Source organism: Anas acuta, chromosome 4 (genome assembly GCF_963932015.1).
Source record: "Anas acuta chromosome 4, bAnaAcu1.1, whole genome shotgun sequence".
Taxonomy (NCBI): Eukaryota; Metazoa; Chordata; class Aves; order Anseriformes; family Anatidae; genus Anas; species Anas acuta.
The window spans coordinates 56720842-56737407 of NC_088982.1; the positions used below are offsets into that span (position 1 = coordinate 56720842).

The 16566-nt window shown below is 40.0% G+C and overlaps 1 protein-coding gene across 4 annotated transcripts in view; it reads right to left on the bottom strand.

The window, feature by feature from the left end:
• SORBS2 (sorbin and SH3 domain containing 2) overlaps positions 1-14970 on the bottom strand; it is a 155567-nt gene extending 140597 nt beyond the window's left edge. For all 4 annotated transcript variants that reach the window (XM_068681381.1, XM_068681363.1, XM_068681366.1 and 1 more), the window contains exon 1: positions 14831-14970. The gene's annotated coding sequence lies outside the window, so the exon portion shown is untranslated. The remainder of the gene's footprint in view (positions 1-14830) is intronic.
• Between the last annotated feature and the right edge of the window lie 1596 nt (positions 14971-16566).

Consider the following 16566-nt stretch of genomic DNA (forward strand, 5'->3'; position numbering starts at 1 on the left):
CAAAAGACGTTTAGATGTAGAGCTTAGGGATATGGTTTAGTGGGGACTGTTAGTTTTAGGTCAGAGGTTGGACTCGATGATCTTGGAGGTCTCTTCCAACCTAGAAAATTCTGTGATTCTGTGATTCTGTGTTCCCTACTTCCAATCACAACACATTAACATAAAAAAAGAAAAAAAAAGGCTAAAGTCAGACAAAGTTCACTGACATACAATTGCTTCAGATTCAACTCTCAATCTGTTGCTCAGTTTTCACACAATCGTGACAGTTATCCATTCCTAAGGCTGCAAAGCAAGTAGTTATTTAAAGAGCTCAACCACCACTAGACTCATGCAGATACACTGCCTTCACTTTTGCTTCAGGTTGCTTACAGGTGAGAAAAGGTGCTGCTGAAACACCCAAGCCCACCGAGCCATCTCCTGCTCCTGAGAACAAGCAGTCCTCAGGAGCAGTAAGAATAGCAGAAGCAGAAGAGTGGTAGTACAAGCAGTAAGAATAGTAGAAGAATTACTGCTTTCACCAGTACAAGGTGCTGAAACAAACCTATCCCAATATTGGTGTCTTTATCAAGGCCACAGATATCAGGAACTCCTTTGGCAATGACATTACTGAACGGACCACTGGAAAAACAAGTCATCTGGTGCACTACAAGGAACATTTCCCCATCTTTTTTGGGGAGGAGAAGTCAACTGCACACGAGCAGCTGACCAGGGAGCTGGCTCAGCACGCCGTGCCTCAGGGCACCAAGGCCATCCGGCCAATGCAGCAGCTCCAAGAACTAATGTGGGTTTTTTGCTCAGTTTACATACCACTTTCTGGCAGAATTTGAAGTAAACTTGAACTCTCCTTATGACAATATGTTTTTGCCTCAGACTACACATTTGTATGTCTTTACTTGAGCTGCATCTATAGATTGATTCTGAAATGATTTTCTGATGGAATTGCAGTGACAGACTGGTTATTCCTGAAGGGTGTGAAAACAGATCCGGTTTACAATCTAAGCCGTGCCGACTTGTGAGAAGTCATAAACCATTCTGACTCGGAGCAATAGCTGAAGCAACAGGCTGAATTTGAATCAATTCTCCAATTACCCCTCACGCCAAAGGCTTAAGAAAGGCTTTAGGTCATCTTGTTCATTTGCTTCATAATAGCAAATTAACAGGCATATCATTCCTGACAGACATTTGATCAGCCTATTTCAGAAGGCAACCAGCAAGAAAGATATCCCAACTTCATACACTCCACTGCTTACTTTTTCCTAGCTCTAATTGAAGTGTCCTTTACTGTAATTTAACCCTGAAATGTTATTGTAATTTAAGCTCCCAGTGACCTGCTGCTCAGGTGATGTACTTACACAGAACCAAGCTCAAATTCCAATCATGCACAAGAAGAAAAAGCAGGACCAGCACTACCCAGCTGCCAGCCCTCACGTAGGTGCCTGCACCTCCACGCTGTGTAACACACAGCCTGCATGACAAGTTTGAGGGCCTGACAGGTAGCCATACTTAGCACTGAGGCTTAACCAGCAGAAAACAATAACGGACTTGAACAAACAATATAGGACTTGAAGAAAATGCTGTTAGATGTGTCAGATTGTAAGAGATTTTGAGCAGAGTCCCGGAGTTAGGAATCTTAGTCAAGAGCACAATCACTGCTCTCCTTAAAGGTGACATGCACCTCACCACCCCCCTTTATGGTCACAAAGTTGTTTCTGCAATCGCACTGAAGTGTTTACTTCCATTGCTCTCTGGTTACAATAAAGCTGCTTCTCTCCCTTCAACATCTAGTAAGTTAGAACTGGCCTGTCATGCTTACAGCTTCATGCTGTTGGTGAGCACACAATCTATGAAGTTGAGCCTACACAATAAAGACAATAAACAAATTATATAGAGGAGCACAAACTGCGATTCCTGCAGAGAAGTTCAAAAGCTCTAGGACTGCAAGAGCTTGAGTGCAAAACCAAGGGCACAAGTGTCATCTCTACCAATGTACACCTTAGCTAAAAATATCAGGCTTTCAAGGCTTTATGAGGTTAAGTGTGACCCCCAAAGTAGGCTGTAGCATATACCAAATTGTTGGTGCCAGAGAGATGCAGACAGTAGCTTCTCTGCGTTTTCTTTCCCACCCACACACCACTAGATAATTGTAAGGACTCAACATATAAGTTTAATTGCAACTAGCCACACCAATGTCATCAGGGGGCATATACAGTTGGATGTTACTACATAGCAGCATGCTCATACTGTCTTGAAAGACAAAAGCTACAGTGCCCTTTTTTATTAATTAATTGCATACCAATGTAGAACTATACAAGAAAAAAAATCTCATGTCCTGGAGAACTTGCAACTGATTTTTTGATCAACAATCTTGACACTCTGTTTACATTATTCAAACTAATGCTTTCCAGACAGCCCAAATAAGTAGAGACAGTTGTAACTTTGTGAGAGAGAAGTTATTTAAGTATGATAGAGAATGGGAATGACAGAGCAGGTGGAAGCTTCTAAATGATGCTTTTTTATTTTTGGTGGTAAGTACCCTGGTTAATCTCTTCTGTAAGATATATCATGATTAACAGGAACTCCTACGCAGAAAAGTGCTCCATTCCTGTTCAAATCTCTATTTCTGAAGGTCATAATTTCCCCAGAGATGTGACAGTCTCCCATGCTAGTAGCTTGGATTGAAAGGAGGACTCTGCTTCCAATGCTTCCAAAGCTGCAGTTCTAGCAAAATGCCTACATCCACCAGTGGATACGGATACTCTATAACCAAATTGGCCCTAGCCCACTATGGGGATGACTTGAAATCAGTGCTGAGGTTTTGTTTGTTTTACCTTCTTGTTAACAGAAGCACATTAAGTACATTGTCATTTATCATGCAATGCTTCAACTCTTGCTAAGTGAAAATGAGAGCTCTTTTACGTTTTTTTGTTTGCTATTTGGTTTCCCTATAGTACCATTAATTGTCAAACATACTATTCATTTGAAACATTTGTTTGAGCTATATTCATGCTTCTCCTAGCTGGGGAAAGAAAAGCTGATGTTTGCTGTGTATAAGGCGACACAGGATGTTACAGCTGCATTGCCAGCTGTTCCATGCTGGCTTCTTTGCAGGACATTAGTAATTTTTCAATAACAGTGCTAGACTCTTTTTTTATGTGGCACCTACAGCAATGACAAGACAGAAGTCCTTGCGGGTAACATTTAAAGGGTTTTAAAAGCAATTTCATATTTTTTCTCCCTCAGTACACTTTCACTGCTGATTAGTAATGAACATCAGTAATTAATACAAAAATCCAGAACTGCAACCATGTTTTTCACCATAGGCTTCCTTGCTGCATAGAAAAAATCTTCAAGATCGTCTATAGACACAAATTTAAGGTAACACTTTCTTGCCATCTCGGATTTTGGTAGCCAGTATTCATACACATTGATGGGCTACATGTACTTTTCAAGAGCTGCTGTGCACACACCTTACAGCCTTAAGAGATCCCGAGTGACAGAACAAAGGCCAGCAACAATGAGGAAGGCAGAGAGAAATGCTCTTGAGAACATTTTCAAACAGCAAGAAACTCACATGATATGACTACATGTATTTTGCATGTTATGTAAAGGAAGCAGCACCTCTGCACATACCATAAACCTAAATCCCCAGCAGCTGAAGTTATGAGGAAGAAGGCTTGAAGAACAGAAATGAAAACATCACAGTCTCATTCGGGCAGATCCTAAGGCATGTGAGAACCGGAAAACAAGGCTAGTATAATTTAAAGTAGTTATTCCATTTTGTATCCCTAAAGTTGTACATTTATTAGGTAATTTCCTCTTTGAACAGCAAACATATGGAAATGCGGATTTCCCTTCCTAGAAATTGTTTACTTCCTGAGAACTTCAACATCCTCTGCTTTTCAAAGTCACCCACCTATTATTTATAAAAACTGAAAGACCTGTTTTTGCCTCAAGGTTTTTTAATTTTTGGTTAGTTTGGTCCTGGTCAAAACAAACTCTCAATTCTAATCCTTAGACAAAGATCAGTAAAAAGTAAAAATAGACTAGCAAAAATATGTACTTAAAGGATGAAGACAGTGACTTTTGCTATCCTCTGCTTCTAGAATGCCTTGAAAAATTAACATATACGGAAAAAGAAATTTGAGAGGTTTAAAAGTATTTTTTTTCTATTAAATTTACAAAAGATAGGTAATTTTTCCAGATTTCTATCTTACCTCTTGGAAGAGAATGTAGAGATAAGGACATTGATAAATTAGCATTGTATATACAAACATCAAAAGCAGGCATTTTTTAACATCTCGGCAGAAGTATGGTTATAACAAATTTAGTGTTCAAAACATGTTATGCTCCATGCATTGCTTTGCTTTCTGCTATGGACCACTTGACATGCAATTTAAACTCACGCACATTTGATTTCTATGGCAATTAAACAAATTGCTCATAAGGAAAATATTAGAAACACATTTTATTTATTTATTAGCCTTTGCATTCGGATCACCAGGGTGAAAAGAGATTATACAGGACTGACGGTTACCTAAAGACTATATTTTGAAACCAGAGTACAATGGGTGTAGGAAATCACTAATAGTAGTTTTACATAGTACCTGTACAGCTTTGGGTTATTTATAACAAAATCAGCTAATGATAGACTGGTGGGATGAACTAGAAACATGGGAATCTCGATTAAAGTCTAAACTGTCACACAGTCAAGTGTTTCAAACCATTTTTATAGTACTTTTAAAAAAAGAAACAGCACTGAAGTAAAAAACAAAACAAAACAAAACAAAAAACTCTATGCTATAAACTTACGTGATTGATACTTAAAAAAGTCAGCATACAAAATCTTATGATAACATATCAAAACATTACAGCCTTGATAATGGCAACTTGATAGCTCAATTTCCTGATCCAGCCTCTTCATAAAAATAAGGTGATCCCTTAGCTTCATTTAGATGGCAACATTTTGAACTTTCACATATTTCCAATAGAGACAGCACAGAATAAAGCATGATAAAAAACACCAAAACCACACAGACTTCAATTTTCAAGTCTGATTGGCATTTGTGGGCTCCAGAGAGCTCAGTATAATTTCAGAGTAGCTTCTGATGTTCATTAAGCTTTAGAATGTAGAATTATCCATCTACCATGAAATCAAAAAATGATTTTTAAAAAGTATGCATATAAATGTAAAACCATTTCCAGTAATAAATACTGTAAATGAGGTGGGCAGATTCATTCAGATGGTGCTGATCTTTTCAGCATGGATTTAACTAATGAGAAGACTTAATTGCCGACCTGCATTTAGAAAAAAAAAAATCATTGTTTCAAGTGACAGAAATAGACGTAAGTACTACATTTTTGTTCAGCTTATTTGAATCTTTCCAGTATTTTACTAGGAATTTTAGGCTAGGAGATTAAAAAAGGTTAGATGCTAAGGCAATTTCAGTGGGAAAATTTCAGCAATTACAGCAGGAGATACTCATTTAGGGGTAAGAAATTAGATTGCAACGTTTTGAAAAAAAAAGCCTAAGTGTACAGATTTTACACTCATACTGTATCATTAGATTTTACATATGAAAGATGCAACTTTGTCATGGCATTATCAACTACTAGTTCTGAAAAATGCTTGTAACAAACATAAAGAGAAGCTGTTCCTAAACCTCGTGGAAAATAAAGCCTATAGAAGTCTGATTAAGATTTAGACAACACTGAAGGTGATAGTAGAGTTATATAGATTTTTGAGAAGGCTATACATAAAAGAAAATTACATTGCAAACTTTCTTAAATCATGTATGAACTCAGCCCATCTTAAAGCTTCTTGTCAGCTGATAATTTAAAAAATCTAGTATGTGCACTGAAACAAACAACTCACATTTTGCATGCTAGATACATGGGAATATAAAGCAAAACACACAGAAGACATCCCACTAAGACTCTAAAACATTTTGTCCCAAGTAAAACAATTCCCATGAGAAAACACTTAAACTACTAGCAGGTATTGGAAAGATTTTTTGTAGTAAGAAAACAGACACACATACAGAAAGTATAAAAATAATGGACAGGAATCAGAAAAGATAATTGTAAGCAAAGATATAGATAAAGCAGAAGGAGAGGGTAGCTCAAAATGTAAATAACTTTTTCATATATGTTTTGGGAAACTGACTTCAGAATTAGAGAATCAAGTATTATTGTTTTACAGTGGCCAGATGGACAGAGCACTGCAGCAACTTCTCTCATGAAGTGGTACTCGTGCACCTTACCTACTGCCTGACCCCTATCCACAGAATCACACTATTCCATTGCTGGTGGAAGACAGCTAATGACAGTCTTGTTGTGATAGGGAGGTTCAAGTAAGTATCTATTTGAAACTTCTAATGCTTCATTCTAAAGTGTTTGTGAGCAGCCAAAGCTTAACCATTTGGGTATAAAACTGAATTGCACATAAAGGACTCAGCGGCAGAAGGGGATCACAACTTGCTTTCAAATCTGCAAAAGAATTAAAATTCGAAGAAAGTGTACATATAGACACTAAATACATGAACATCTGTGGTATGTGCTGCCATGCTGTGCGTAAGTCAGAAATTTGACTAGAATGCAAATAATGACTTTTTTGTAAACACACAAATAACTCAAGTATATGAATTTCTCAAGGAGCCAGCTCATTTTTCCTCACACCTGCTTCCCTTCAGTCTCTGGAACAGTATGGTATAGTTTATCCTGACGGGACTGACCTTTCTTTTTAAAATTTAATTGTATTTATTTATTTTTGCCCTCTATCAGGAATGCTGTTGTTTAGGCCTCTGTCATCACACAATCTGACTACAGTATCTGGAACCTTGCTTTTCAGTAATGTTGTCTGACCACAGTAAAATGTGCCTCATAAGCCCACTCCAGCTTTTTGCTTTGATGCCACCGCACTTATTTGCCCTGGAATAGTGGGCACACATTGTCCACTAGTGGGCATACAACTGCCTCCTCCTCCCACCACCACAATCCTATCTCCCCTCTCTTCCCTTTCTAGAGCTGTCACAGCTCTCTTTGCTTCTCTACTCTTGCAACTCCCAAGGCTCTCATCACAGCTTTGTACAACTTCTCCTTGGATTCTCCCACATACGCTTCCATTCATTTGTAAGAGACAGTATCCTTCTAGCATAAGAACATTTCCCAAGTTTATCTACCAAGATACTGTTTGCTTGTTCTTCAATTCCTTTCTAAATTTTAACTTCTGCTAGGCTGCCTACAGGAAAAGAGGAAAGTACTGGTATTATGGTTGAGTGGTCAGAGACATTTATGAATAAATCTGGTTTGCTGTTTACCTTTGGAATCGCATGTGATCCCTCTTGTGTGCCTAACACCTAGTGCAAAGAGAACTCAACTCCAGTCCCGTCTTTGCCTGATGATGTTCTAATATTGACAGAAACAATTACTTAAATGTAGTTTCCTTTCAGACAGCAACTGAGATGACAGTCTTTTTATCCATTCATTAGGAAATAATTTGTCTGCCCTTTCTCTTCTGACAGCTAATGATACCGAGAGAGCATGCCAGAACTGGAAGTAGAACACGTCTACACAGAAACAGTAGAACACTTGCTGTTGTACAGTTCATAGCTGTTACTTAGTCATACTATTTTATCTTCACTTGTGGTTTTATCTAAACACTAACTGATCTATCTACACTTTAAAGAACTGTATTTAAGATAATTACACCACTAAATACTATGGGAAGTAAACAAATTCACACCTGAATTAATTTAACACAACATCTCCACAATTATTTTTGTTTTGCTTTTAAGAAAACCATTGCCTTAAACTTGAAGGCATCCTCCTAATGCTTCACTATAGTATGTATTAACTAGAACAGGTGCAGATTTCCAAGCTATTTTCTAGGGTTTGCAGTTCTGATAATAAAATGTGTCCTGAATCTGGCCTTTGCCCAAGAGCATAAATCTGTGAATAAAATATCACTGTCAAAAGCACAGGAAAGTGTAAATCTACAGCTATGCGAGTAATGAACTAAAAACCTCTCCTGTATTTGTTTAAAAGTAGAATGATAATCTACAAGGCTCAGATTACATGATCTGTATCTGCAGACTGACCCCTAAAGAGGTTTGTTAGAGAACTGAATTTGCCTCAATATCTCTGTTTTGCATGTATGTCAAAACAGAGCCTTTGGTTTGGTCTTTATTCTACTGTCAGACCTGTCAACACCTCGCTTAGCTCTCACACAGTAGCACTTCATTTGATTAGCCTCTTTTATATTTTGTTTATTCAAAGCAAAGCATTTGATTGCATTGCTCACACTGAAATTATTTTCTTGAGATTCCTAAGTACAGATTTGTCCAGAAGAAAAACACTGCAATTAACATGAATCTGATTATCTGGGAGAATGTCACTGCTCAGAGATCCCTGTTAATTAGAAATTCACTAGAAATAAAATTAAATAAAAATAGTGTTGGCAACTGCTGGCTTCCATCTTAAGTTGCTCATTAAAACGTGTAAAATGCATAACTGGCTAGAAGGAGCAGTGTGATATACACAATCAATATGACTTAACCGATGCATACCGAATATTTTCCATTGCCATCATCCCTTTGTGATGCTACTGCTTGCTCATCTCCAAAATCCTTACTGTATGTTAAATAGAAAAGAAAATAGAGGGTTGATAGTGAAACAGACAATAGCTGCTTAACACCTGAAAAAAAGTTAAAGCACAAAATGCACAGAAGTCAGTAGTGTGAGCTCCATGTTAAAAGGGAAGCATTCATTAGATACTTTACGTACGCCAGTCACTACAGTTGATGATTGCCTCAAAAGCTACAGTCTTTTTGAAATTCAAAACCTTCACAGAAGTCTCATGGTATTTAAAAGCAGTATATCAAGCCTAAACTGGGGACATTTAATCCATTAGCCCACCTGCTTCACTGCAGAGAGCAAAACATTCTGTGCTAGAGATTTACTGAACGGCCTTCCTAAAACACCATTTCTTTGTAGTTCTCACCAATCACCTCATACCAACAATTCCATCTTTATTCGCCACAGCCAAACTACAAAAGTTCTCATTATCTGCATAACAGAGTAGAGAAATTAAGGTTCTCAAATGAACATGAGATTAAAGGAGAAACAGGCATTTAGTACCTTACAAATCTCATTTTGCACCTGCTTGTATATTTGGTGCCAACATCTTGGATTTCAGATTACGTTTATGCTTACAAAAAGGAAATAGTTCTGGTTTTATACTTATTGTGTATCATTTTTTAATATTAAGATAAAATAAACAAAGACAACATTTAAACATCCAATCTAATTATGTCTACCCTACACTTAGCTCACATAGTTCTGTGGCTGTGCATTGCTAAGTTTCCCTTGTGGACACTTGTAATAGTGAAAATACTGTTTATACTTATCAACAGACCTCTGTAGTAATGTGTGCAATTCCCAGTTAATGCATTATTCACACGTCAGACATGATCCAGACACCTGCATCATGGACAGCCTCCCCCTTCTTATTTCCTAAAATGAAATTTGGCAAAACACTGGCCTTTCAGAAGTCAGCCCTACGGTGTATCCTTGCTGTAGTCAAGTTCAAAGCAGTCTATGAGAGTAGCTGCCAACAGCGATTAAGTGTTTTATTTATATTTAATTTTATTTTATTCTGATCAGGAGGCCAGAAGTAGTCTTAATACTAACTGCTTTAAATTTGTACTCTTACAGGTTTTGTGGTAGTCTACCATACTTCTACACTTCATGTCATTAATTAAAGTAAAAATATAAGTCTGACCACCCTGTTTCCATAACTCCACCTTTTCTGTACATGATAAACTGAAGTACTAATCTCTCTTCCACAAATTACATTCCAGAAATCCCTGTTCTTTTACTGGTGTTACTTACAGCCATGTCTAGAGACAGTTAACTGTATTTCATGAGAAACATTGACCAGATCTCTGTCAATAGGAACCTATTCATCTTTTAAATTCGTACATCAGGTACAAATATTTATACTATGTTGACAAAGGAAAATCTGCTGTATCTTCTGCACCTTCATCACTTACCATGGACACAATGTTTAAGCAGTTATCTGCACCTTTTGGCAAAGTGGCACGGTTTGCAAGGTTTGCAAACCTGTACCTATTCATGCTTTTCCCACAGAAAAATATATGGCTTTATTAAACATAACACTCAAGGTTCTCTGTGGTGACAAAGCTTTATGTTCAGGCTAGAGTGCAAGTCTGAGGATTGCAAAAGAAGACATTTGCTACATCCTGCTCTTGATGCAGTTGCTGCACCTTCTCATCGTGGGCTACGCCATGCAACCCTAAGCCTCTTAAAGAGCATTACAGCTACTGTTCAGTATTACTGTGGCTGAACTAGGAACTCACCTCTTGTCACTCCTAAAAGAAAAATGTCAGTAAGGAACTGGACCCATTGTTATTAAATTGTTTGAAAAAAACAAAACCAAAACAAAACACAAGGACCTTTCCAGCTAATTTGACCTTCAGTCATAACTACTGATTTCCTATTAGTAGAACTGTTGATCCTAAAAACAAACACAGCCTTAGACAACAATGCATTTTACCACTTTTATAATCCTGTAAAAGGTTGATCTCTCAGCTATGAAAATTGCAGTTATTGATTCCCTTGGGCTTCCTACATGCATCTTTGCCCATCTTTTTGGGTTCTGAAGGAGCAAAAGAGAAAAAACTGCTACGCTTGTGGACAAACCTAGTTAGTCAGCAACCACTGCTGGACTAGGGGTACCTTAACTTACCCATCAAACAATTCAGCTGTACTCTGCTTTAATACTTCTACATAAAATGCAAGACAAATGCCCTACAAAAAGTAAAGCTTTCAACACTATGTATCTGCTGAAAAGGCTCATGAAAAAGTTTATTGTGTAATTTAATCATAGTAAAGACTGGGAGGAAGAAGGATTGCTTTTCCTGCTTTCTTATTTCCCCCACCAATCCTTTGAGGCTTGGGATTCTCAGCATCAGCTGTTTATATATATACACACACACACACACATTATTATATATATATATATATATTATGTTACTTAAGTTATTTAAGAACACAGAACTATATCTGTCCTATTCAACCCCTTGATGGTGGCTGGTGATGTTTTTAAGGGTGGATGGATCAGAACACCATCCTTATTCAGTACAGAAAGATTAAAATTAAGTCTGTTTAGGAAAGAGGCTAGCAATAATAGGAGAAAAGGCTCAGCCTTTGGAATTTCCTGCTTTACAACAGCATTAGCTATGCTGTATCACTGTTATGGAACAATAGGTTTGAACAGAAAAATACAGTTAATGCTTAAAAAAAAAACTGAAAGCAAGAGTAAATCTAGAACATTGCCATTTGGCATGCTTTTACTCAAAGATACATGGTGCCCTTTAAGTATTTACTTCTGTCCACTATCCCACAATAATCCCTCCCATACATGAGGTTTTCCACAGAATCAGTGCCTTTGGAAATCTTTTTAGATTTTTAGACTGGGCTCAAGACCGTTAAGAAACTTCGTAATTACAGAAGCGTCAGCATCTCCTCGAGACTTTTTTTTTTATTGTTCCAGTAGAATACTTGTGTTAAAATGCTTGCATGAAAAGAATCCACACTATTTAAAGAAAAATGAACATGGACTGAATATTATGGTAGTCATCTCCAATAGGAAGCTATGCACGACATCCAACAGAATATGAAGAAAATGCTAACTGTCAATGAGTAACTCACTTTAATGCCATACTGAAGTGACAACAAAAAGATCAGTGTAGTAGAACACTATCAAGCCACACATTTATAAAATTCAAGATTACAAACAATCCAGAATTGTCAACTTGTATGTCTATGTTATGCAGACAGTCTAGCTGGAGCCGAAGCACTGTTTCAGGGTAACATCTGATGCAATTTACCAGCTTCAGAAGCTCCCTCTTCATTGGTGTACTATACTCAATACCTGATCCTTCCAACACAGAGATGGCATTTGGCCACTCCACAGCGTTAATGTTATGCAGTGTACCCTAATCTGGTATGCTAGCATGTTTTCTGGGCACATGCTATCTGTATTTTTACTCACAGGTTGATCTTATATGTAGGCATACTGCATTTTGGAGACTAGTCCATAGGCTGAGGGTAGGTAACGTTCCCACACCAGCTCTGTCACAGGGTTACTGTGCTCCACAGACCACATGGTTGGTTGATGCTTATCACTGTTTGCTCAAAGCTAGTGATTTTAAACAAACATACCAAACAACTGTTACAGCACTTGATTAAACCTTCTTTAGTCATCCTGTTTGTTCTTGCTATTTGCACCTGCTACTATGATACTACATTTTAGGATTGATCTGCCTGCTTTTGCTTTGTTGGTAACCAGTTTATGATCACAATACATGGTTCCACACGGTCACCTTCTAAAGTCATCTCTCTCAAAAAGTGACTAATGTTAAACCACGACAGCTGGTGATATGTACACCATTGCAGACCAAGAGTCTGACTTTGCATAACACACAGACTTTCAAAATATGTATAATCGTTCATTGGATCGAAATCATCATGGCTCTACTGAATCCTGAAAAACTTCTACACTTCAGCCAGAACTTGATCACATCCTTTCCATTTCTGAATAGTCCATTTTCTTCTATCATGTTATTCTCAAGGTCTTCTTCGTAACCTTCTGCTTATTAACACTTTTCAGTTGATTATGAGCTGAAATCACCTATCTTCTATACCCGTTTGCTTTTTACACCAGTGACAGGATTCTACCCCTCCATGCCTTACATCACGTACAATTAGCCCATAGCGGACACACTCTTTACTTAGCTGCTGTTTCTTACCTCCATCTCATTAAAATTCTTCCTCCAAACTATATTCTATTGCAGCACCTCCATGGCCATTACTGAGAGTCACGAATTTGATTTACAAATAGCTCAGAGGGATCAGATGTTGCCAAAGAGACCGTAAGGAAACAGGGAAGCTGGGAATTGATATGAGAAAAAAGACAAAGGGAGAACAGCAGAATGGAAAGAATGCATAACGCTTTTCTCAACAATAATAGAGACTAATAAGATGCATCTATCAGCACCTAACTGGGTGTACAGTGTTTACTGATTTGTCTTAGTAAATCCTGCCTCACATGCTTTCTAACACCATAAATTCTTCACAGTGAGATATGTCCACCTCGAACTGTAAAATCCTCGACATTCTGCTTACTGCTGTATCTGTAGCTCTCACCGTTATAATAAAAGCTCTCTTTGTTAGAGGGTTACAAACACCTTAAAGGAAATGCTAGCTTGGCTTGTTTATCATTTTCATCATAATTACAGACTCAATCATGAATATTCATGTAGTACCACACTGTAAATACGCATTCCACTTTATAGAACGCAGATGAAAGCAGCTCTCTCAACAACTTACTGTGTGACCCCTACACATGGGTATAAGAAAGGACTTGGGGTGTGCATTCACCCATTAACAAAATCCTGCAATGATTCAAGGAAGATGAAGCTTTTCTAATGGAGAAAATGCATGGTAGCAATCCATTTATAAACTGCTATTTCCAAATGCGTGTCTTATTTGGGGGGTGGTTGCTGACCATGCTTGTCCAAATACCTTTGCAGGACATATACACAGAAATAACACAGTGGAATTTGGCTCCTAATTACAGAACACTGGTTACTAATTTAACTATAAAGATACCAGACCTCAAATTCCTCACCCCATGTCTTCTCAACTGTCCAAACAGTTCATCTCAGTGTAACTAAAATCCAAACAATTATTAAGATTTAAACCAATTATCATCTCATTTTCTGAAGCCGCATAGTGAATCGGTGTGTTTGGTTCAGTTGTCAGAATAATTTAATGCATTTCAGTATCAGGTAATTCAGAATACATTTGGAAGTTCACAAAATGCTACCTTTAATATAAAAATTTGTATTGAGGGATCGTAGTTTTATCGACCTGCTTCTAACTATAGCTTTCATCACTAAACCAGATGTGTTGCGATTAATACCTATTCAAAGCAATTCATTTTGCATTGAAAACCTACAGCATTAGCCTACAGCCCTCATCAGACGGCTTATCCTGTTTCCATCACCGCCTTACATTCATCTTGATGTTTTTATTTGTTGCAGCTTTTGGTAGAAAGCCTGCTGCCGAGGTCGCCCAATAAAAGTTTAAGCGCCTTGTGCTATTAACGTGCTCGTGCTCCATGTGGAGTGCTGGTTTCCTTCCTTTTATTGAACGCCAAACGGAGGGACACAATGGGCGTGTTGTGCTCCGTGCAGCACGGTATGCGCGATATCTTCGGCAGGGAGGTGTGAGCGGGCTGCGATACCGCTGCTCTCAGCAGCACAAGTGCCACCAACTAATCAACCACAGCGCTGGGGCACGCAGCCCACTGAAGGCTGGTGAAGAAAAAGCTGCTTTTTATTATGACCTACATACCGCACGGCAGCAGCCGGACAATTTGAGGCTAGTTACGCTGAGGCTGAGCACAATGCACGAATTCTAGTAATGAAGAGCTCATCCAGTTCGGGCTTTACCAATACGTTGGCGAGTTTGACAATGCATTTGAGGCAGGATGCAGAAGCAGCATCCTGACAGCACAAAGCACGGTGGGAAACAAACAATAAAAAAAAAAACAACCCACGTTTTAATAGAAAACGCGAGCATATGGCTTTATCCCCTATCGGAGGCATCCTTTTGCATCGCCAAGCGCCCGGCGCATCGCGCTGAGACACCGACCACCGCGGATAAAGCGATCGCACCGAAACCCCCACGGCCCCACAACCCCCCCCCGGGTCCGAAGCCGCCCTTTAGGGGCCGCGATAGATACCTGCAGCAGCCGGGTCCCCGCGGGAAGCCTGGCTCGGAGGGCGGCTGCACAGCGCGGGGAGGCTGCTCGCCGGCACCACGCACCTGCCGGCTGTGCGGCGGGGAAAGGCGCCCGCTGCTTCTTCCCCCGGAGCTCCGGCTTCTCCCCCGGGAGCGCCTAGCGAGCGGCTGCGGGAGCGCTGCGGGGCAGCCGTGCCTCTACGGGGCGGAGCGCGGCTGGGCAGCCTGACAGCAGGTCCGCAGCGGTGCCGCGCCGCATCCCGCCTCCTGCGAGCGGCCGGCGGCACTCCCCGGCTTGTCAAAATGGCAGCCGCGACGCCCCTTCCTCCCCTCCTCTCCTCTCCTCCTCCTCCTCCTCCCTCGATGAGGTCGGCGCTAATTGCGCGGCGCCCCGCTCCCCGCACGCAAAATGGCTGGGCCCTGCGGCGAGGCGGCCCCGGCTTTACACTGCCATGGCAACGGCCCCGCCACGCCCCCACCGCCCTGAGGGACCCCAGCGGGGCGAGGGGACAAGGGCTGAGCCGTGGGGAGCTGCTGGTGGGCATCGGCTGCCCTCGCCTCCCATCTCGGGCGCCGGAGGAGGCAGCAGGCACGCAGCCCGCTTCCACCTGAAGTTTTGAGAAATAGTGGGGAGCAGTGCGCAAGCATGTTGTACCCCACACGCAAAAACACGAGTGTTAAGTGGAGGAAGATTGCTTTCAGCCCCTACCTAATCGCTGGCAGGGCTGGGCTTTCTTTGCACGATAAACCACAGCCTTCCTTGCGAGGTGTGGTACGTATAGGTTATATATATAGGTTATAGGGCCACATGAGGTTTACCAGCCCTGCTGCTCCACCCATCCACACCAAAGCTCTGCTACTAGGGCCCAAGACACCCACTGGTGTCTCAGTGCTGAGAACTGAGGGCTGCTGTGGCAGGTTTACACACTTCTGTCCCCAGCATCTTTACACTGGTGCCCTTGCACGAGCAGTGGTTTCTCTGACAGTATTACAAGAGGAGAATGGTCTGCAGGGGACTATGACTACCATTTGTTTCACTGGGGAAAAAGGAGGTAAATTATTCAGATTTCTGACATGACAGGGCTGAAACATTCCAACACATTCAAAATCAGTGCTTCAATATTAATTTATTCTTATTTCTTTCTCTTAGCCTTCTTAAAAATAAAGTTAGCCATGTCTCAAACTGCAGTTGGTGCTAAGAACCCAGTGCTGGCGTGAGACAAAAGGACCTTCAGCTGCCATGACTCAAGCACATACTTTCTGTGCCATGATTACTGTCCAGCAGTACTTTCTGATCAGAAAAGGAAGTCTGCTGGTTTGGCAGCCCGATTCTGAAGCTTTTGGCTAGAAAACATTAAACTACTGAAGTAATTATTTACACACAAAGTAAGTATTAAAACAGAACCAATCTGCATTACAAAAATACCATTTCAACATGATTAGCTCACTAACTTTTTTTTTTTTGTTAATAAACAACATGAAACAGACCGCATACCCAGTCCCTTTCTTCTTAATGCACTGATACAGTCACTGACTCTGTAAGTAATGTTCTTCAGAAAGTGAAAACACAAGTGAGGTTTCCGTCGCTTTAATGCACTAACATACTGTGGTTGCAGTCATAGTATTCTTGACAGGCAGGCTGAAGTCTTAGCTCATGAAAAAGCAGAGGTAGTGAGTTTTTAAGCAATAGGTTAGAGCTTGAAAAGATTTGAAGATGCTTGTCCATGTCTGTATATC